This window comes from Pelodiscus sinensis, chromosome 4, assembly GCF_052426305.1.
Source record: "Pelodiscus sinensis isolate ZL-2025 chromosome 4, ASM5242630v1, whole genome shotgun sequence".
Classification (NCBI taxonomy): domain Eukaryota; kingdom Metazoa; phylum Chordata; order Testudines; family Trionychidae; genus Pelodiscus; species Pelodiscus sinensis.
The window spans coordinates 32,363,423-32,380,397 of NC_143055.1; positions in this window are offsets into that span (position 1 = coordinate 32,363,423).

Below are 16,975 nucleotides of genomic sequence, written 5' to 3' on the forward strand. Positions count from 1 at the left end.
ATTCTTATTAATTACAGTGGAGCCATATGCTTCATCTGCCTTCAAAACTCTCCTCTAAGTTTTCTCTTGACATGATATCTACAAACAAACCACATCTATCATGCTCAACAGTATTGTCTCACTGTTTCCTTTTACCCCACCTCCCCAGTCAGTATCCATCAGTTGTCTCTTGTACTATTTTTAGATTGTAACGTCTGTGGGGGCAGGGATCATCTTTTTGTTCTGTGTTTGCATAGCACCTTGTAAAATCTCATCCTAACAGCGTTACTTTAGGTAATCATTTTTTAATCTTGGCCTCAGCTAACTAGACCTAATTGGGTTTTTTTTGGATAAAGTATATAATAAAAAATAATGTTACACTTTTTTTTTTGCAAAAGATCTTGTTTGACCAAATACATTTATTTTTCCAAAAGTTTCAAAATTAAAAAATTATAGAAACATGTAATTGTCACCAATTTCTTAAAAAACATTTTAAAATGAGGGAAATGCATACCTTTGATCAGTTTATATTTTTTTCCTTAAGGAAACAGGCCTTGATCTCAGCTTGGTGCCTTGGCTGGGAAGACCAGCAGAGCTGGCCCAGCAGGATAGGGTAGTAAGAAGCCTCAGAGATCAGGAAGATGAGTGACAGTGGTTTTGTCAGCACTCTGGGAGACACCCAAAAGGGGTTTTCCATGAATTCATCCTATCACAGAGTCATTCAATGTTCTGCAAGCAAACTGACATAGGATCAATTTTTTAATAAATTGCAATTCATATACCCTTTGGAATGAGACTCCTATTACACTAATCTAAAATTTACTTGTAGACATCAAACATCTGTGATGGTTCCAAGAGTATAGTATCTCCTTACTACTTTGGAATGAATGAAACCCAATTAATCTTCATTGTTGTAGTCAAATGCCATTAACCTAAACTTAAAGGCTGTGAAATTAGTGTTCAAAGCCATCATGCGTTTCAGTACAATTGTTGGTGGATGAAGACAACTTTTTAGCAGCAGAGCACAGGTTAATTGCTGAGAGAGTTAAAAGATTTCATTTTTTCCAGATTAGTTAACCTTTTAATTTATTGGCCTTAAATAAGAGTGTAATTTAATCCAGTTATTCAACTTTTGCCAGCACTTTCACATTTTAGCATAATATTTGCAATTTAATTACATGCTAATATGAAGTATCGCTCATATCACCTGTAGACCAGAATGTGGGTGGCTCATTTATTTCAGAATTTACAGCTCACTGGAGTTGTGAAGGGCAAATGGAAACTTTTCCACATTTCTAAATAGTAACACAGAATTAACATGACAAGAATTACTGAGTATTCTGCTATACTCTGGGAAAAAAAGTGCATTTCATTAACTAAAGCAACAAAATGGATACATCCCATTCTGTTTGATGAAAAAACAAAAACTGATTTATGATTAGGGATTAACTTTTTAAAACTATGTATCATAGCAATTTACTATGTTTTAAAAAAATGCACATTTAGAAAAGTACAATTTATTTTGTCACCATTCCTCAGTCTGCATCTTAAAACATTTTCTCCTGTGTTCTGGATATTTTGAGACTTGTATTTTGAGCCACATTTCTTATGGGTATATTAGAACAAGGAACTGTAATTATGCTTTTCCTGGTGCTGACTGTTAAGTATCTATAGTAAATAAACAAAAAAACAAATAGGATAGCTCAAACCATTGAAATGTGTAAAGATCCCCTAAGTATTTTAGTTAAACTATGAGTTTGCATAAACAAAGTACCTCTAGTTTTATTACAAGAGCTTCGTCATGGCACTAATGCCAAGGAAGAAAGTAGGAAAGAAAAGTCCCCCCAAAAAGTTTTAAATTTCTTCATTTCACTTTTCCTACCTCAGTACCTCATGTTCGGACAGACAATATTTCATACACATAGTGAGATTGCTTGTCAGAGTCACACATTTATTAAAAGGCTTCCAACCCAGTTTCTAATGAGTTACTACCTACAGTGGTGACAATCACCAAGAAAGGTTTTATAAAACAACAGTTCTGTATTACTAGTTATTGTAATTGTATTGTGGTAACACCCTGGTTTTTAAACCTGAAGACCAGATCTTAACAGTCATGGTGGTAAATACCGCAGGGCACAAGCCACGCAGGGCTCAATGGAACCACCAAACGTATCCCTCTCCACTGTTTTTGATCTAAGCTCCATTTTGCTAATTGACATACAAAGCCGTGTCAGAACAGACTAGCCTGAAAAGGCATCATAACAGAATAGGGCTGTGCTCTCCACAATGCTGTTAGCAAGGCCAGCGGACATGACAGATCACTGCCAACTGCAAAGTATCTCCATCAAGATTGCCAGCTAGCTAATCACACAAATCCAAACAACCTTGCCATATCTCTTGCCCCTCCCCAGGGAGGTGGGATGCAAGAGAGGGAGAGGATTGCAATGGAGGTTTGGATTCAGGAGGGGGCTTGGAGTGCTTGCTCTAGGTGTGGCTCAGGGCTGGGGCAACGGATTGGGGTGCAGGAGAGGATAAGGGGTACAGACTGAGGGCTGGTGTCACTTATTTCAGGTGGCTCCCAGGCAACAACACAAAAGGGCCAACACAGGCTCCTAACCTTCTCTAGCCCCGAGCCACTCCTGAAAGAGAAAGGCATATCCCTGCAGCTCTTGTGGGACATGGAGGTCTTCACATACTGCCATGGCCTGCAGGTACCACCTCTGCAGTTTCCACTGGCTGTATTTCCTGTCCAAAGGAAACTTCAGAGTCGGCACTGGGAGCACAGGCAACACACAAAAACCCCTTGCCCTGTGCAAGCCGCCTCAAGGATGTGCCAGGCACTTCTAGAAGCAAAACAGGTCCAGGGTAGAGATGGATCCTGCTTTAGTCCTACAGCATCACCAGACATTTAGCAACCTAAAATCTCCAGCTTTGCTTCAGTAGCCTCTGGGAGATAGATCTTGATTCTGGGAGACTCCTGGCAAAACTGGTTAGGCTGGCAACCTTAGTCACCATATGCAGTTTATTAAAAATGCTATAATGTATTTTTTGCTTTTCTGAACATATGATTTCAATGAATTTGCTTTTAGATAGAGGATTTTCAATAGTGAAGTAATTTATAAAGCAGTAATACTTCTGTGTGCAAAAAACGCCTATCTAAAATAAAATCAGATTAAGGGAGTGACAACAATTTACATTCTCTTGGATCTGATCCTTTATATTAAACAAATATAAATACACACAAATCCAAGACTTTTTGGAATAAAAATGTGAGGCTTTATTTAGCACTCAGCATCAAAAGTCAAGAGAACATCTCAAATTTACAATGTGAACAAAATTTATAAAATGTCAGTTGTAAGATTTTGCAGACTATGTTATTGCTTGAATTCATACAAGAGGGCTTATCAGGATACATGGCTCTCAGAAAGAAGAGTTTTGGTGCACACAGTGAAAAACAAAATCCAATACAGATAATGAAAAACAGATAATTCAGAAATTAAGTGCAACAATCCTAATACATAATGTAAACATCTTGTTTTCATAGTATACATAAACAGATACTAAGTTATCTGCCTACTTTCCATGCAAAACAATATCAGAGTCACTAGAAAAGCAAATAAGAACGAAAACTTAGCTATTTATCTTCCTAACTCAATGAAAACTTAGCTATTTATCTTCCTAACTCAATAATCCTGATGCTGCTGTTTATGCAGAAATGACAGGGACCTCCTGAATAAATCATGTCAGACACAATGTTTCTCAAAATATTTAAGTATGGGGAAATGGCGATGGGTCTTTAATTTCTGATCTGTTTTAGAAGTCTGATTTTGATGTTCTTTTCCTTATTTGCTTTGTTGACTCCCCCCTCAGCCAGAATCTACTGATATTTAGAAACATTTCTGCAAAAGGTCTCCAAACACAGCTAACCCTTTAGAAAGTGAAGCATCAAAGCAATCTTAACAAAGAAGGACAAAGTATGGAATAAGATTTGGGCTTATTTAGTCTGCAAAAGAGAAGAGTGAGTGGAGATTTGATAGCAGCCATCAACTTCCTGAAGGGAATTGGGGGGGGGGGGTCCCAAAGAGGATGGAGAGAAGATATTCTCTCAGATGACAGAAGGAGGAGCAATGAGCTGACGTTGCTCAAGTGGAAGAGGTCCAAGTTGAATGTTAGGAAAAACTATTTCACTAGGAGGGTGGTGAAGCACTGGAATGGACTATCTAGGGAGGTGGAATCTCTATCCCTAGACTTTTTTAAGTCTCGGCCTGGCAAAGCCCTGGATGGGATGATTTAGTTGGGATTAGTCCTGCTTTTAGCAGGGTGTTGGACTTGATGACCTCCTGAGGTCTCTTCCAGTCCTATGAGTCTATGAATAGAATAGTTCTGTATAGCAATGACCAGAGATACTGACAGAAAGTTGCAGGGAATGAAAAGAAATAAAAGAACTGAGCGCTTCCACAAAGAACAATTCCATACTGATTGGGAAGAAAAGACTTAAATTTGGTCTCTAAGGGTATGTCTAGATTACATCTCTCTGTCAACAGAGAGATGTAGATTAGGCACGTTGAAATTGCTAATGAACCAGGGATTTAAATATCCCATGCTTCATTAGCATAAGCATGGCCGCCACTTTTTTTCAATATGGAGCTTTTTCGGGAAAAAAACAGCAGTCTAGATGGGGATCTGTCGAAAAATAAATTCATTTTCAACAGCTCCTGTATTCCTCAAAAAATGATGTTTACAGGATCTGTTGAAAATGGGTTTATTTTTCGAAAGATCTCCATCTTGACTGCCGGTTTGTTTTTTTTCCGAAAAAGTGCCATGTTGAAAAAAGCAGCGGGTATGTTTATGCTAATGAAGCATGGGATATTTAAATCCCTGCCTCATTAGCAATTTTGACATGCCTAATCTACATCTCTCTGTCGACAGAGAGGTGTAGTCTAGACACAGCCTATATAAAGAATGATCTTTAGCAGGACACACTTAAAAAAATAAGGAGCATTGAAGAGATGCTTTGGATTTATATGAAGTGTGTAGGCCTTTTGAGAAATAGGTCTTTGTGCAGAAAAATTGCACATCTTCCTCAAGCCAAACATCCACCATAGCCATCTTTCACTCTAGCAACCCCCTGCTCTTGAAAGGATTGCTGATTGTCTCTTAATACAAACAGTTGAATCATTCAGTTAAACTATTTCCTCTTTTACACAATCATCTATATACATTTGTATTTATTGATGATCATATGCATTAATATATGTGACAAAAAGAAGACATTTCAGGTTTGGACTCCTAGTGCAGTACAAAAAAACAAGTACAATAACAAAGAGAAGTAACTCTAGATAGGTTATCCCTCCTATGCAGAGTGGGGTTTTCTACCTCTGTGGCACCATATCCAATTAGGGATGCTAAATTTCATTTAATCAACTAATCAACTAGTTGATGGATTTTCCATCAACTAGTTAATTAGTCAATAAGCGGGGGCACTACAATGGGCCAGGAACCAACCCCACTGCGGCTCTGCCTTTTAAATAGATTAAGAGGTTCTTAATCCATTTAAAAGGCTGAAACACAGCAAAGGGGATCCTGCATGAGCTGGGACAGCTGATTCCTGGTTCACACTCAGTCCCACAACCTCCCTGCTCCTCCCCCTATAATCAGCTCTCCCTCTTAATCAACTCCTATTCCCTCCCCTTGCTGCCTCTGATAGTAAGAGGGTAGCAAGAGGGGAAGCAACTAGTCGAGGGATTAGTCAACTATCCGATAAGCTTTTCCTTATCAGATAGTTGACTAGTGACTTACATCCCTATATCCAATGTACAACTCTGAAAAGTTTGGCATTTTGCACTATGAGGTAGGGGAGGGAAGATGTTTGCTGTCCCATCAGCATCTAGTAGAATTTCCACCAAAGGCAATACAGCCATAAGGAGTAGGTGCTCTTATGTTCCAGTGGCTCCAAGATCTGCAGAGTTTTGAGCACTAAAAAAAAAGGTTACCTACATTTTAGAATATTGTTCTTTAAGAGGTGTAGCTAAGGTCCATTCCAAGAAGATGTGTGTGCATCATGTGCATGACAGTCAGAAGGTTTTTCCCCTAGCAATACCCATTAGGTCGATGGTAGAGCCCCCCAGACGGTAGAGCAATACCCATTAGGTCGACGGTAGAGCCCCCTAGATTTGGTGTATATACATCTCTGCTGACCCACTGACTTTTCAGTTCCTTTTTGCTAGTTACTTTGATAGAGGAGACGTGGGTGGGTCTTGAAATGGGGATTAAAACCACATTTCAAGGAACAATTACAAAAGATAGGTAACATTTTTCTTTGTGCTCTTGCTCACATAATTTCCTAGCAAGTGACTCTCACACAGTTCTCCAGAAGAGAGGTAAGAGTTGACACAGTTGCATACTGCTGCACAGCTCTACAAAACATGGCGTCATCTATGGTTTGCTGTGTGATGGCATATTGCGACTAAGGTGCGGATAGACAATCACATCACTGCCTTGCAGATGCCCTGAATGGGGACCTGTGCCAGAAATGCTGCACCCTTCTGGAGTGCAGTCTTTTCTGGGACTAAAATTTTTGCTAGGTCATAATATGTTCTGATGTAGGCCGTGATCAAAGAGGAAATTCTTTGGGATGAAACAAAGATCCTTCACTCTTTTGGTGGTAGCAATGAGCTGTGTCAACTTCCTAATTGGATTTGTTCACTCAATGGAAAAGGCTTATGCCTGTCCGACATCCAGGGAATGGAGCATGTGTTTTTCTGTTGTTAGTATGAGGTTTAGGGTAGAACAGTGGCAGAAAGGTGCCTTGACTCATGTGAAATTGCTAATCTGCCTCTGGGAGGCTACTTGGTGTGTCCTTATAAAACATGGCATAAGGGGACTTGGACATCAAAGCCTTGAGCTCAGACACCCTCCTAGCTGATGTTATAGTCACTAGGTACACCACTTTTCAAGAAAGGGCCCTTGAGAGCACCAGGTTAAGATCCCATGGAGGCATCAGCTATTTGACTTGGGGATATCGTCTGTGCCGCCACTTGGGGAAACTTACAACCCTAGGGGGAGTCCAGTGGCACCTTGTAGACTAACAGATTTATTGGAGCATAAGCTTTTGTGGGCAAAGACCCACTTCTAGCAGCCAATGTAGAGGTGTGAACATCAAGAGAGGAGAAACTGCTTTTGTAGTTGGCTAGCCATTCACAGTCTTTGTTTAATCCTAAACTGATTATGTCAAATTTGCAGATGAACTGTAGCTCAGCAGTTTCTCTTTAAAGTCTGTTTTTGAAGTTTTTTGTTGCAGGATGGCTACCTTTAAATTTGCTACTGTGTGTCCAGGGAGATTGAAGTGTTCTCCTACATGGTTTTGTATGTTACCATTCCTGATATCTTATTTGTGTCCGTTTATTCTTTTACGTAGGAGCTGTCCAGTTTGGCCAATGTATATAGCAGAGGGGCATTGCTGGCACACGATAGCATATATTACATTGGTAGATGTGTAGGTAAATGAACCCATGATGGTGTGGCTGATCTGGTTAGGTCCTGTGATGGTGTCACTGGTGTAGATATGTGGGCAGAGTTGTCACCAAGATTTGACACCATCAGTTTAGGATTAAACAGACTGAATGGAAACTACAAAAGCAGTTTCTCCTTTCTTGGGGAGTATCTAGACTACTTAGAATGGTCAGAGGATATACAAATGCCATGGGAATTTGCATATCTTCTTCCAATTGCACTTTCGAAAGCTTAGCTTTCAAAAGTGAAATTAATTAATACGCGGCTTTTTCGGCAAACGGCCCCCTTCGTCGAAAAGCCGCTTTTCCTCAAAAAAGGAGGTTTACGTGGCTTTTCGACAAAGGGAGTGGGGGTGTCACTGAAAAAGTGCGATTGGAAGAACATATGTAAATTCCTGCGTAATTTGCATATTTTCTTTAGACTGTTCCCCGTAGTCTAGATGAGCCCTTGGTGTTCACACCTTCACATCAGCTGCCAGAAGTGGGCCTCATCCTCCTTCACTGAATTGACCTCGTTATCTCTAGCCTTACTCTTGATTGGTACTCTTTTCTTATGCCTGTATATTTATACCTGCCTCTGAAATTTCCACTACATGCATCTGACAAAGTGGGTCTTTGCCCATGAAAGATTATGCTCCAATAAATCCATGAGTCTATAAGGTGCCACAGGACTCCTCATCGCTTTTGCAGATTCAGACTAACACGGCTACCCCTCAGATACTTACAACCCTAGGGTTAGCGAACACTGACTGGCCTGCTGAGCCAGGATGGAATTCCAAAACTGCTGCCAGGTGCATCTTTATTGGTGAGACTGCTCACCCCTGCTGTTTCAAGTGCAGCAAGTCATTCAGAATAAAGGAAATAAAGAACTGCAATGGAAGAGTACATTTCAAGAAGGATCAAATGAAAAATCTTTTCCACTTAGCCAGATTAGTGGCAGAAGTAGAAGGTTTCCTGCTGTCTAACAGAACCTCCCATAACAGAGTCTCAGCAGATAAGTTCTAGAGGGGAGTTCAGCCGTAGAGTGTCCATGCTGTGAAATGGAGAGAAACTCAGTTTAAGTGCTGGACGTGGCCATGGTCCTGCATGATCAAGGGGCAAAGTCATGGGCATGAGCAGTCCACTTACTGTGCACTGACCCACTGCTGATTTGGCCATGGTGGTGGTATTAAGATCAATAACACTTTCATCAGACCTTAAGGAGAACCCTGTGGATGCACAGGAAAGGTGGGAATGCATATAGGTGCTCTTTACAAGGTAAGATCAAGGTGTCATGTAATTCAGGAAGGAACAGAACTGATGACACTTCCTGTTGTATCATGCCACAAATGGGTCTATCTGGGGAGATCCCCATGTTAGGAACATGTTAATGGTAACCTCTGTGTGAAAGGACTACTCACGGCCTGAAAACACGTCCTGAGGTGATTGGCAAGTTTGTACATTCCAGGTTCACAAAACAAGGCTTCTAATTTTATTCAGTGAGCAATGGAGAAGTCCCACATTTGAGGGCTTCCTGGGATAGGGCTAAAAGAGAGCACCACTTTGTTTGTTGACATAGAACATCCCTGTAACATTGCCTTCAATACACATCTGCCCTGAGGATGGTTTTAAAATATCTGGCAAGCAAGACAAATGGTCTGCAGATCCCTGACAACATGCAGTGAAAATTCCACCTGGGACCAAAAGCATTGCATCCTAGATTTACCAACATGGGCTCCCCATCTCATTGCCAACACATCTGTGACTACAAACATCAATGGCTGGGATGTGGAGAAGCTTATTCCCTCATATACTGCTTGTGGTCAAGCCATCATCAGAGGAGTTTGAGAACCCAAAGAATAAGAGTGACCAGTTTGTCCATATGGTTTCAGTTCAGCCTGTGAACTCATGGGCTAGCCAGACCTGAAAGAGACATAGCCAAAACCTGACATACTGTACCATATGAATGCTTCCAGGAGAAAAGCCCTGGCATGGGTGGAGTCCAGGAAGACTCTGATGAACTCTAGACTTTGTGAATAGTTAATTGCTCACTTTGCCACATTTGGAATGAGACCAAGCCTGAAGAACATCATGAACAAGAAATTCACATGGTCCTACACTTGGGTCTGAGATCGGCCCTTCATAAGCCAGTCATCTAGATATGGAAATCTTGTACCAGCCACTTTGGCATGTAGGTGAACATGACATCCACGCATTTCATGAACAATCTAGGCCAACAGAAAGGCCAAAAAGGAGGATTGTCAACTAATAATGGACGTGGTTGACCAAGAATCAAAGGAAATTTCTGTAGGATGTGATTAGACATATAGAACTATATGTCCAAATCGAGGGTAGTGTAGCAGACCTCTGGATCCAGAGAGGGAATAATGTGAGCCAGAGACCATGCAGAAGTTCAGCTTCTTCATTCTGAGGTTTTGCAGATCTAAAATAGTGTGAAACCCTGTCATTAGCAGAGGCTACTTTGCAGCAGCTGCCCCTGTCTGCAAGGAGCTTGGACTCCTTATGGACAGGGGCTGCAGCCATCTCATACTGCTGACTCTATATCAGAGGCAGCAGTGCAGGGCAGCAGGCAGCCGGTCTGCGCGGGGAGCTGGTTTTCAGCTGATAGGCAGCAGCGCAGTGTGCCAGGGGGCTCCCTGGAAGTGGGGCAAGAGCACACTGACTGGTGTCCCCACTCCCAGAGACTATCAAATAGTCATGTAACCACAAAGATTTTATGCAGTTACACAACTATTCAATTATAAGATATCTAACATCCCTATCAGGAAGCTGCCCCGGGCTCTGAGCTTCTCCCACAAGCAGCTGGTATGTTTGACTCCTAGGGGAGGCAAAATCAGGGAGCTCTCCAAAGTACAGGCTGCCTGGCCTGCAGGCTCCACCCCTGTATAATCCCTGGTTATAGTTCGTTGCCAACAAAAGCTGTATAGATAGCGCTTAAGATGAGGCAGCATGTGGTGTTTTCCTGGTCACCCTTATGCTTAAGGGCTGAAGGGAATTGGGACATACCAGTCACTTCTGGGAGATCTGCAGAGCCTGGGCAGGCAGGAAGCCTGCCTTAGCTAACTGCACCACCAATCAAACCTTTAATGGCCTGGCCAGTAGTACTAACTAGAGCTGCCTTGGTCCCTTTTCGACCAGGTATTGCTGTTGAAAACCGAATGCTTGGCAACACTTAATGGAAATGTTAATGAAGATCTCTGCAACTATTATAATTATGAATCCCTTTAAAATAAACAACTAGAAAATAGTTGAAGTATAGCATGTGTGGACAATAGTCTGAATGAACAAAGAATCTATATATATAAAGAGAAGTTATATCCAAAAAGCAAGATTGTACACAGATTAGGTGGACATAAGGAACAGTCTTCCTCTCATGTCTACATTTGTTCTCAGGTCAGGCAGTTGCAGTCCTTGAACTTCCTGAAGCATGGGAAACAGAGGAATCAGGAGGAGCTGGAACATATCTCTTCCTCTCTCAGGAAGCAATACAATATTGAAAGCTGCATGCTAACAACCTGTAGCGCAGTGTCTGTGTTGAAAGCACATAATACTTTGGGGAACTGTTCTCTGAAGCACAACATCCAACAGACATTCCCACTGAGGTTCTACCTTACAGGCACAAAACTGACCCCAAACTTAACAAAAATAAATTGCAATATGACAGCACATTATTTACCTCATATTCATCTATGATATATTTGCTTTTCTTCCTGCCTTCTGAGAAGGTCACAAATAAATCATGAGCTCAGGAAGTGAATGTGAGAAGTCCTTTTTTTCAAAGGACTGAGTGGGAAGTTAGCTGCATAACATCCCTTTATGACGCTGGGAATTGTGCATTTAAATCTCCAGATATTTCTATAAACTCACCAGCTGAGAAAAACATTCATCTACTGAAACCTATGTTGATCAGAAATCCAAGCAACAATTTCCTTTATACTGGCATTTAAGGACGACAACAAAACAAAAGCAGCTATCAGTGTGAAAACAAAGTGACAAATTATATTGGGTTATGTGTTATCTGAAGTTGATTTTTACAGCACTTGTCACACTTCTAAGCCCGAGGCACAACTCATCGGGCTGAATATATTACTGCCTTTTTTGTGTACTTGGAATGACAGAGCATCATTTAAAAAGGATATAAGTGATTTTAACATGATTTTCAATTAAAGGAAGAAAGCATATTTTAGGCTTTAATTATGTGAAATAAGAGTCAATGAAATTCACTCATGATAGACAATGAAGCAGAACAAATTAATACCATGCACTACCACTCCTTTGATATACTATCCATTCAAAGTAGATATCACCCTTATCTGGATAGACCATGATGAAAATTAAACAAGTCTCATAAAGCTTTCAACAATTTCTATTCAACCTTCAGAATCAAAATGGAAAATGTAAGAGAAAAAGATCAGTTTTCTGAATCCTTCAATTACTGTGAACTTGGAAAAATTAATATATCCAACTGCAGACAGCCAACAAATAAGTTTAAACTATTTACACTGCATAGGTTATACTAAAATGGGTTATCTTCTGACAAAATCAGAGACTTTATCATGCCTGCTCAGAAATAGACAAATATATAGAGATAACCGATAGCATGTTACCTCTCCAAGTCCCAGGAGACATTATCAAGCAGTTTGGCCAGAATCACTCAGATTTAAATTAATGGAAGCTTTTTAAAATGACTTAACTTACAGACATCAAACTGATTCAAGGGGAAAGAAAGCCAGATCTCAATCAGTAATATCCATCTATACATAAGCAACTTAAAAAAAAAATCTGTGTTCTACAGGCCATGAATTAGATTGTGGAGAAGAGGTCAGATTCTAAAGCCAGGCTATGGCTTTAAGAGAACATGAACACACTCACTTCTCTATAAGTGATTGTTATACTCTAAATGCAAGACAAACTATTCATTTAAGATTCTTTTGTAACAGCATCTCCTAGGGTTGCCAACTTTCTAATCACAGAAAACAGACCACCTTTTCCCTGCCCAAGACCCTACCTATGCCCCGACCCTTCTTTAAGGCCCCACTCTCTGCTTACTCCATATCTATCCCTGTTGCTCACTCTCCCGCCACTTTCACTCACTTGTTCATTTTCACTGGGCTGGCGCAGGAGATTCAGATGGAGGAAGAGAAGGAAAACATGCCCTTTTTCTCCTAGAAGGAGGCATAGCCAGGCGGCTTCATGTGACACACCCATCTGCAGGTGCCACCCACAGGTGCCACCCTCTGCAACTTCCACTGGCTACAATTTCCAGATTATGGAATATGGTAATATCACTGCTGGCAAAGGATAAACTTAAAAGCCATGATTAACAAATGTAGTACAGGACTAAAATATGATTTTAACAAATGTGATTTTAACAGTATTCCTAACACAGGACAAAAGGAAAGTCATCTCAACACCCAGAACAAAGGCAATTAAAATATTTAGAAGGATCAAGGCAAATTGAACTTTATTTGTTGGTTATGGGTACACTTCAAATAGTTCAAAATTCAGTATGGATCAGCTAAGTATTCTATAACGTATATGAAGCTTTTCAGAATCTGACGAATCCTCCTGCCTCCCAAGTCAATCAGATCTTTCAACTCCATTATTCTGATTTTCCTGACCCCATCTATCTCTAGCATTTCCTCTCCTGGTGTTCTTATAAATAAGCTAAAACACAATAAATCTCTTTCCACAACTATCAAATTCTCCTGATATAACTTTGGAGGAATGTCTCTTCATATCTCTATAAGGTGTCCCATAATCCACTACATCCTCCTTTTTTACCACACAAGTACTTAACTACTCTGAGAGTAGTCGTTAATGGTTCACAATCATGCTGGAAGGACATAACAAGTGGGGTTCCACAAGGCTCTGTTTTGGGACCAGTTCTGTTCAATATCTTCATCAAGGATTTAGATGATAGCATAGAGAGTACAATTATTAAGTTTGCAGATGATACCAAGCTGGGAGGAGTTGCAAATGCTTTGGAGGATAGGGTCACAATTCAAAATGATCTGGACAAACATGAGAAATGGTCTGAGGTAAATAAGATGAAGTTTAATAAGGACAAATGCAAAGAACTCCTCTTAGGAAGGAATAATCAGTTTCACACATACAAAATGGGAAGTGATTGTCTAGGAAGGAGTACTGCTAAAAGGGGTTTAGGAGTCATAGTGGACCACAAGCTAAATGAGAGTCAACAGTGTGACGCTGTTGCAAAAAAAGCAAACATGATTCTGGGATGCATTAACAGAAGTGTTGTGAGCAAGACACGAGAAGTCATTCTTCTGCTATATTCTGTGCTGATTAGGCCTCAATTGGAGTATTGTGTTCAGTTCTGGGCACAACATTTCAAGACAGATTTAGAGAAGGCCCAGAAAAGAGCAACATAAAATGATTAAATATCTAGAAAACTTGACTTATGAAGGAAGACTGAAAAAAATTGGGCTTGTTTAGTCTGGAATGGAGAAGACAGAGGGGACACGATAGCAGTTTTCAAGTATCTAAAAAGGTGTTGCAAAGAGGAGGGAGAAAAATTTCCACTGTAATAAGATTTAGTCAGGTTTCAATTTTGGGCTGTTTTTATTTCTCTAGGACAAGGTTAAGTTATCTCTTCTTATTAGCAAATATCTTTGTTAAATATGGTTTAGACTGCCAACCTGATTTAAAGAATTTAGGCCTTCACAGATCTAGGGAGTGTCAGACTCTAAGCTATCTTAGGGTATGTTTACACTACAGCACTAATTCGAACTAACTTAATTCGAATTAGTTAATTCGAACTAAGCTAATTCGAATTAGTGCATCTAGACCTAAAAACTAATTCAAATTAGTGTTTTGCTAATTCAAAATAGCATGTCCACATTGAGTGGACCCTGAACCGAGGTTAAGGATGGCCGGAAGCAGTGCCAGCAGGGCATCAGATTAGGACTTAGAGCGTGGAGCTGCTGTCTCAGGCTAGCCGAGGGCTGTGCTTAAAGGGACCCAACCCCCACCACAGACAGATAGTTCTCAGGGTTCCCCGCTTGCTTGTCTACCTCGATGAGGGACAGCAAAGCAGTCCTGTCTTGGAGTGCCCTGAGTGCCCACACTTGGCACATCACAGCACTCTCCCATCAGCCCGGCTGCACTTGCCGCAGGCTGCCATCCAGGGGGTCAATCGGGGGGGCTGTCAGGATCCAGGAGGCCCTGCAGGAGAGCTTCCACCCCGAGGAGGACGCAGAGCCACCCCAGTCCTCCCCATCAGGGGCTCGTGCCCCATTCCTCCCTCACCTCCTTCCACTTACCCCTCCCTAGCCCCCCTTCCTGATGTAAAAAATAAAGGACACGTGTTCAAAAATAGAAACATTCTTTAACAAAAATGGGTGGGGGGGTAGGAAGAATAACCTCTGGGGACACTGGGAAAAGGAGGTGGGAAAGGGGAAGAGAGATGGTGGGAGAGGGGAGGGGGAAACTTGGGAGGAGGGAACTGAAAGGGGGAAGCCAGGGGAAGAAGGAAGAGGGGAAGTATAAAACTATGGTACGCCATATCTTCAGTACTGTGTACAGATGTGGTCTCCTCATCTCAAAAAAGATATTTTGGCCTTGGAAAGGGTTCAGAAAAGGGAAACTAAAATGAGTAGGGGTTTGGAACAGGTCCCATATGAAGAGAGGCTAAAAAGACTGGGACTTTTCAGCTTAGAAAAGAGGAGACTGAGGGGGGATACGATAGAGGTATATAAAATCATGGGTGGCGTGGAGAGGGTGAATAAAGAAAAGTTCTTCATTAGGTCCCATAATATAAGGACTAGAGGACACCAAATGAAATTAATAGTCAGCAGGTTTAAAACTAATAACCAAAAGTTCTTCACACAGCACATAGTCAACCTGTGGAACTCCTTGCCACAGGAGGCTGTAAAGGCTAGAACTATAACAGAGTTTAAAGAGAAGTTAGATAAATTCATGGAGGTTGGGTCCATGGAGTGCTATTAGCCAGGGGGTAGGAATGGCATCCCTGGCTTCTGTTTGTGGAAGGCTGGAGATGGATGGCATGAGACAGATTGCTTGGTCATTGTCTTTGGTCCATCCCCTCCAGGGTACCTGGTGCTGGCCACTGTTGGTAGACAGGATACTGGGCTAGATGGACCTTTGGTCTGACCCAGTACGGCCATTCTTATGTTCTAAGCTCAGGGTTGGGGGTTCTCACTGGACCAACTTGATTTTCATGCAAACCTGCTCCTGGGTTCGCATGTGGCCTTTGGTGGCCAGGCTGGCAACTATCCTGCCTTAGACGGCTGCATTCCTGTGCCTAGTGCAGAGATCGTGGACATTGGAGGCCTCCCCTCAAACCTCAATGAGGTCCAAGATCTCCTCACTAGACCAGGCAGGTGCCCACCTCTTGCAGCCCCGGGCAGGCTCGTGGGAGCTGCCAGCCTGGTCCTGGGAAGAAGCGGAGGGCTAGGTGGCAGCAGGTGGCAGGGTCTGCTGGCGGGGTGCTGAGAGGCTTGCAACTGGCATGAGCACTGTAGCCAGACCGTGCCCCTTTAAGGGCTCCGGGGCTAGGAGGGGGGCAGAAGAATTTCCCTGGTTTGGCCCAGAGTGGCCACCAGGGCAAGCTGGGAAGGACTAGCCTCCAACTAGTTCGAATTAAGTGGCTACACAGCCCTTAATTCGAACTACTTAATTCGAACTAGGCGTTAGTCCTCGTAGAATGAGGTTTACCTAGTTCAAATTAAGCGCTCCGCTAGTTCAATTTATATTCGAACTAGCGGTTTGTATGTGTAGCCCCTATTCGAGCTGTTAGTTTGAATTAACTTTGTAGTGTAGACATATCCTTACTGTTTTTGTAAGATATGTTTCTGCTGAAGCACTTTTGCTATACAGGCAGTCCCCGGGTTATGTACAAGATAGGGACTATAGGTTTGTTCTTAAATTGAATTTGTATGTAAGTCGGAACTGGCTCCATATTCAGCCGTTGCTGAAACTGTTCAGCGGCTGACTTCAGGAAGCCCTAGGCAGAGTTGCTCTGCCCCCAGCTTCCTGGAATCAGCCGCTGATCAGTTTCAACAGTGGCTGAATCTGGACTCCTGGGACAGAACAGCTGGGGCACTGCCGGGTAGGTCCCCACAGGACCAACCCGGCAGCACTCCAGCTGCTCTACCCCAGGCATCCCGCAACAAAAGCCTGGTCTGCTGGGGGGGGGGGGGAGTGCACTAGCTGTGCCCCCTCCCCCCCCCAGCAGACCAGGGAGACCCGAGCAAAGCTGCACAGGCGGCGGGGTCCCCCGCCTCTGCGGCTTTGCTCCCGTCTCCCTGCTGTGCTGGGGGGGGGGGGGGAGTCCCCCCCAGCACAGCAGGGAGATCTGAGCAAAGCCGTACAGGCGGCGGGACCCCACTGCCCGTGCGGCTTTGCTCCTTTGCCTCGGAGCAAAGCAGCAAAGCGGCACGGGCAGCGGGGTCCCGCCGCCTGTGCGGCTTTGCTCGGGTCTCCCTGCTGTGCTGGGGAGTCCC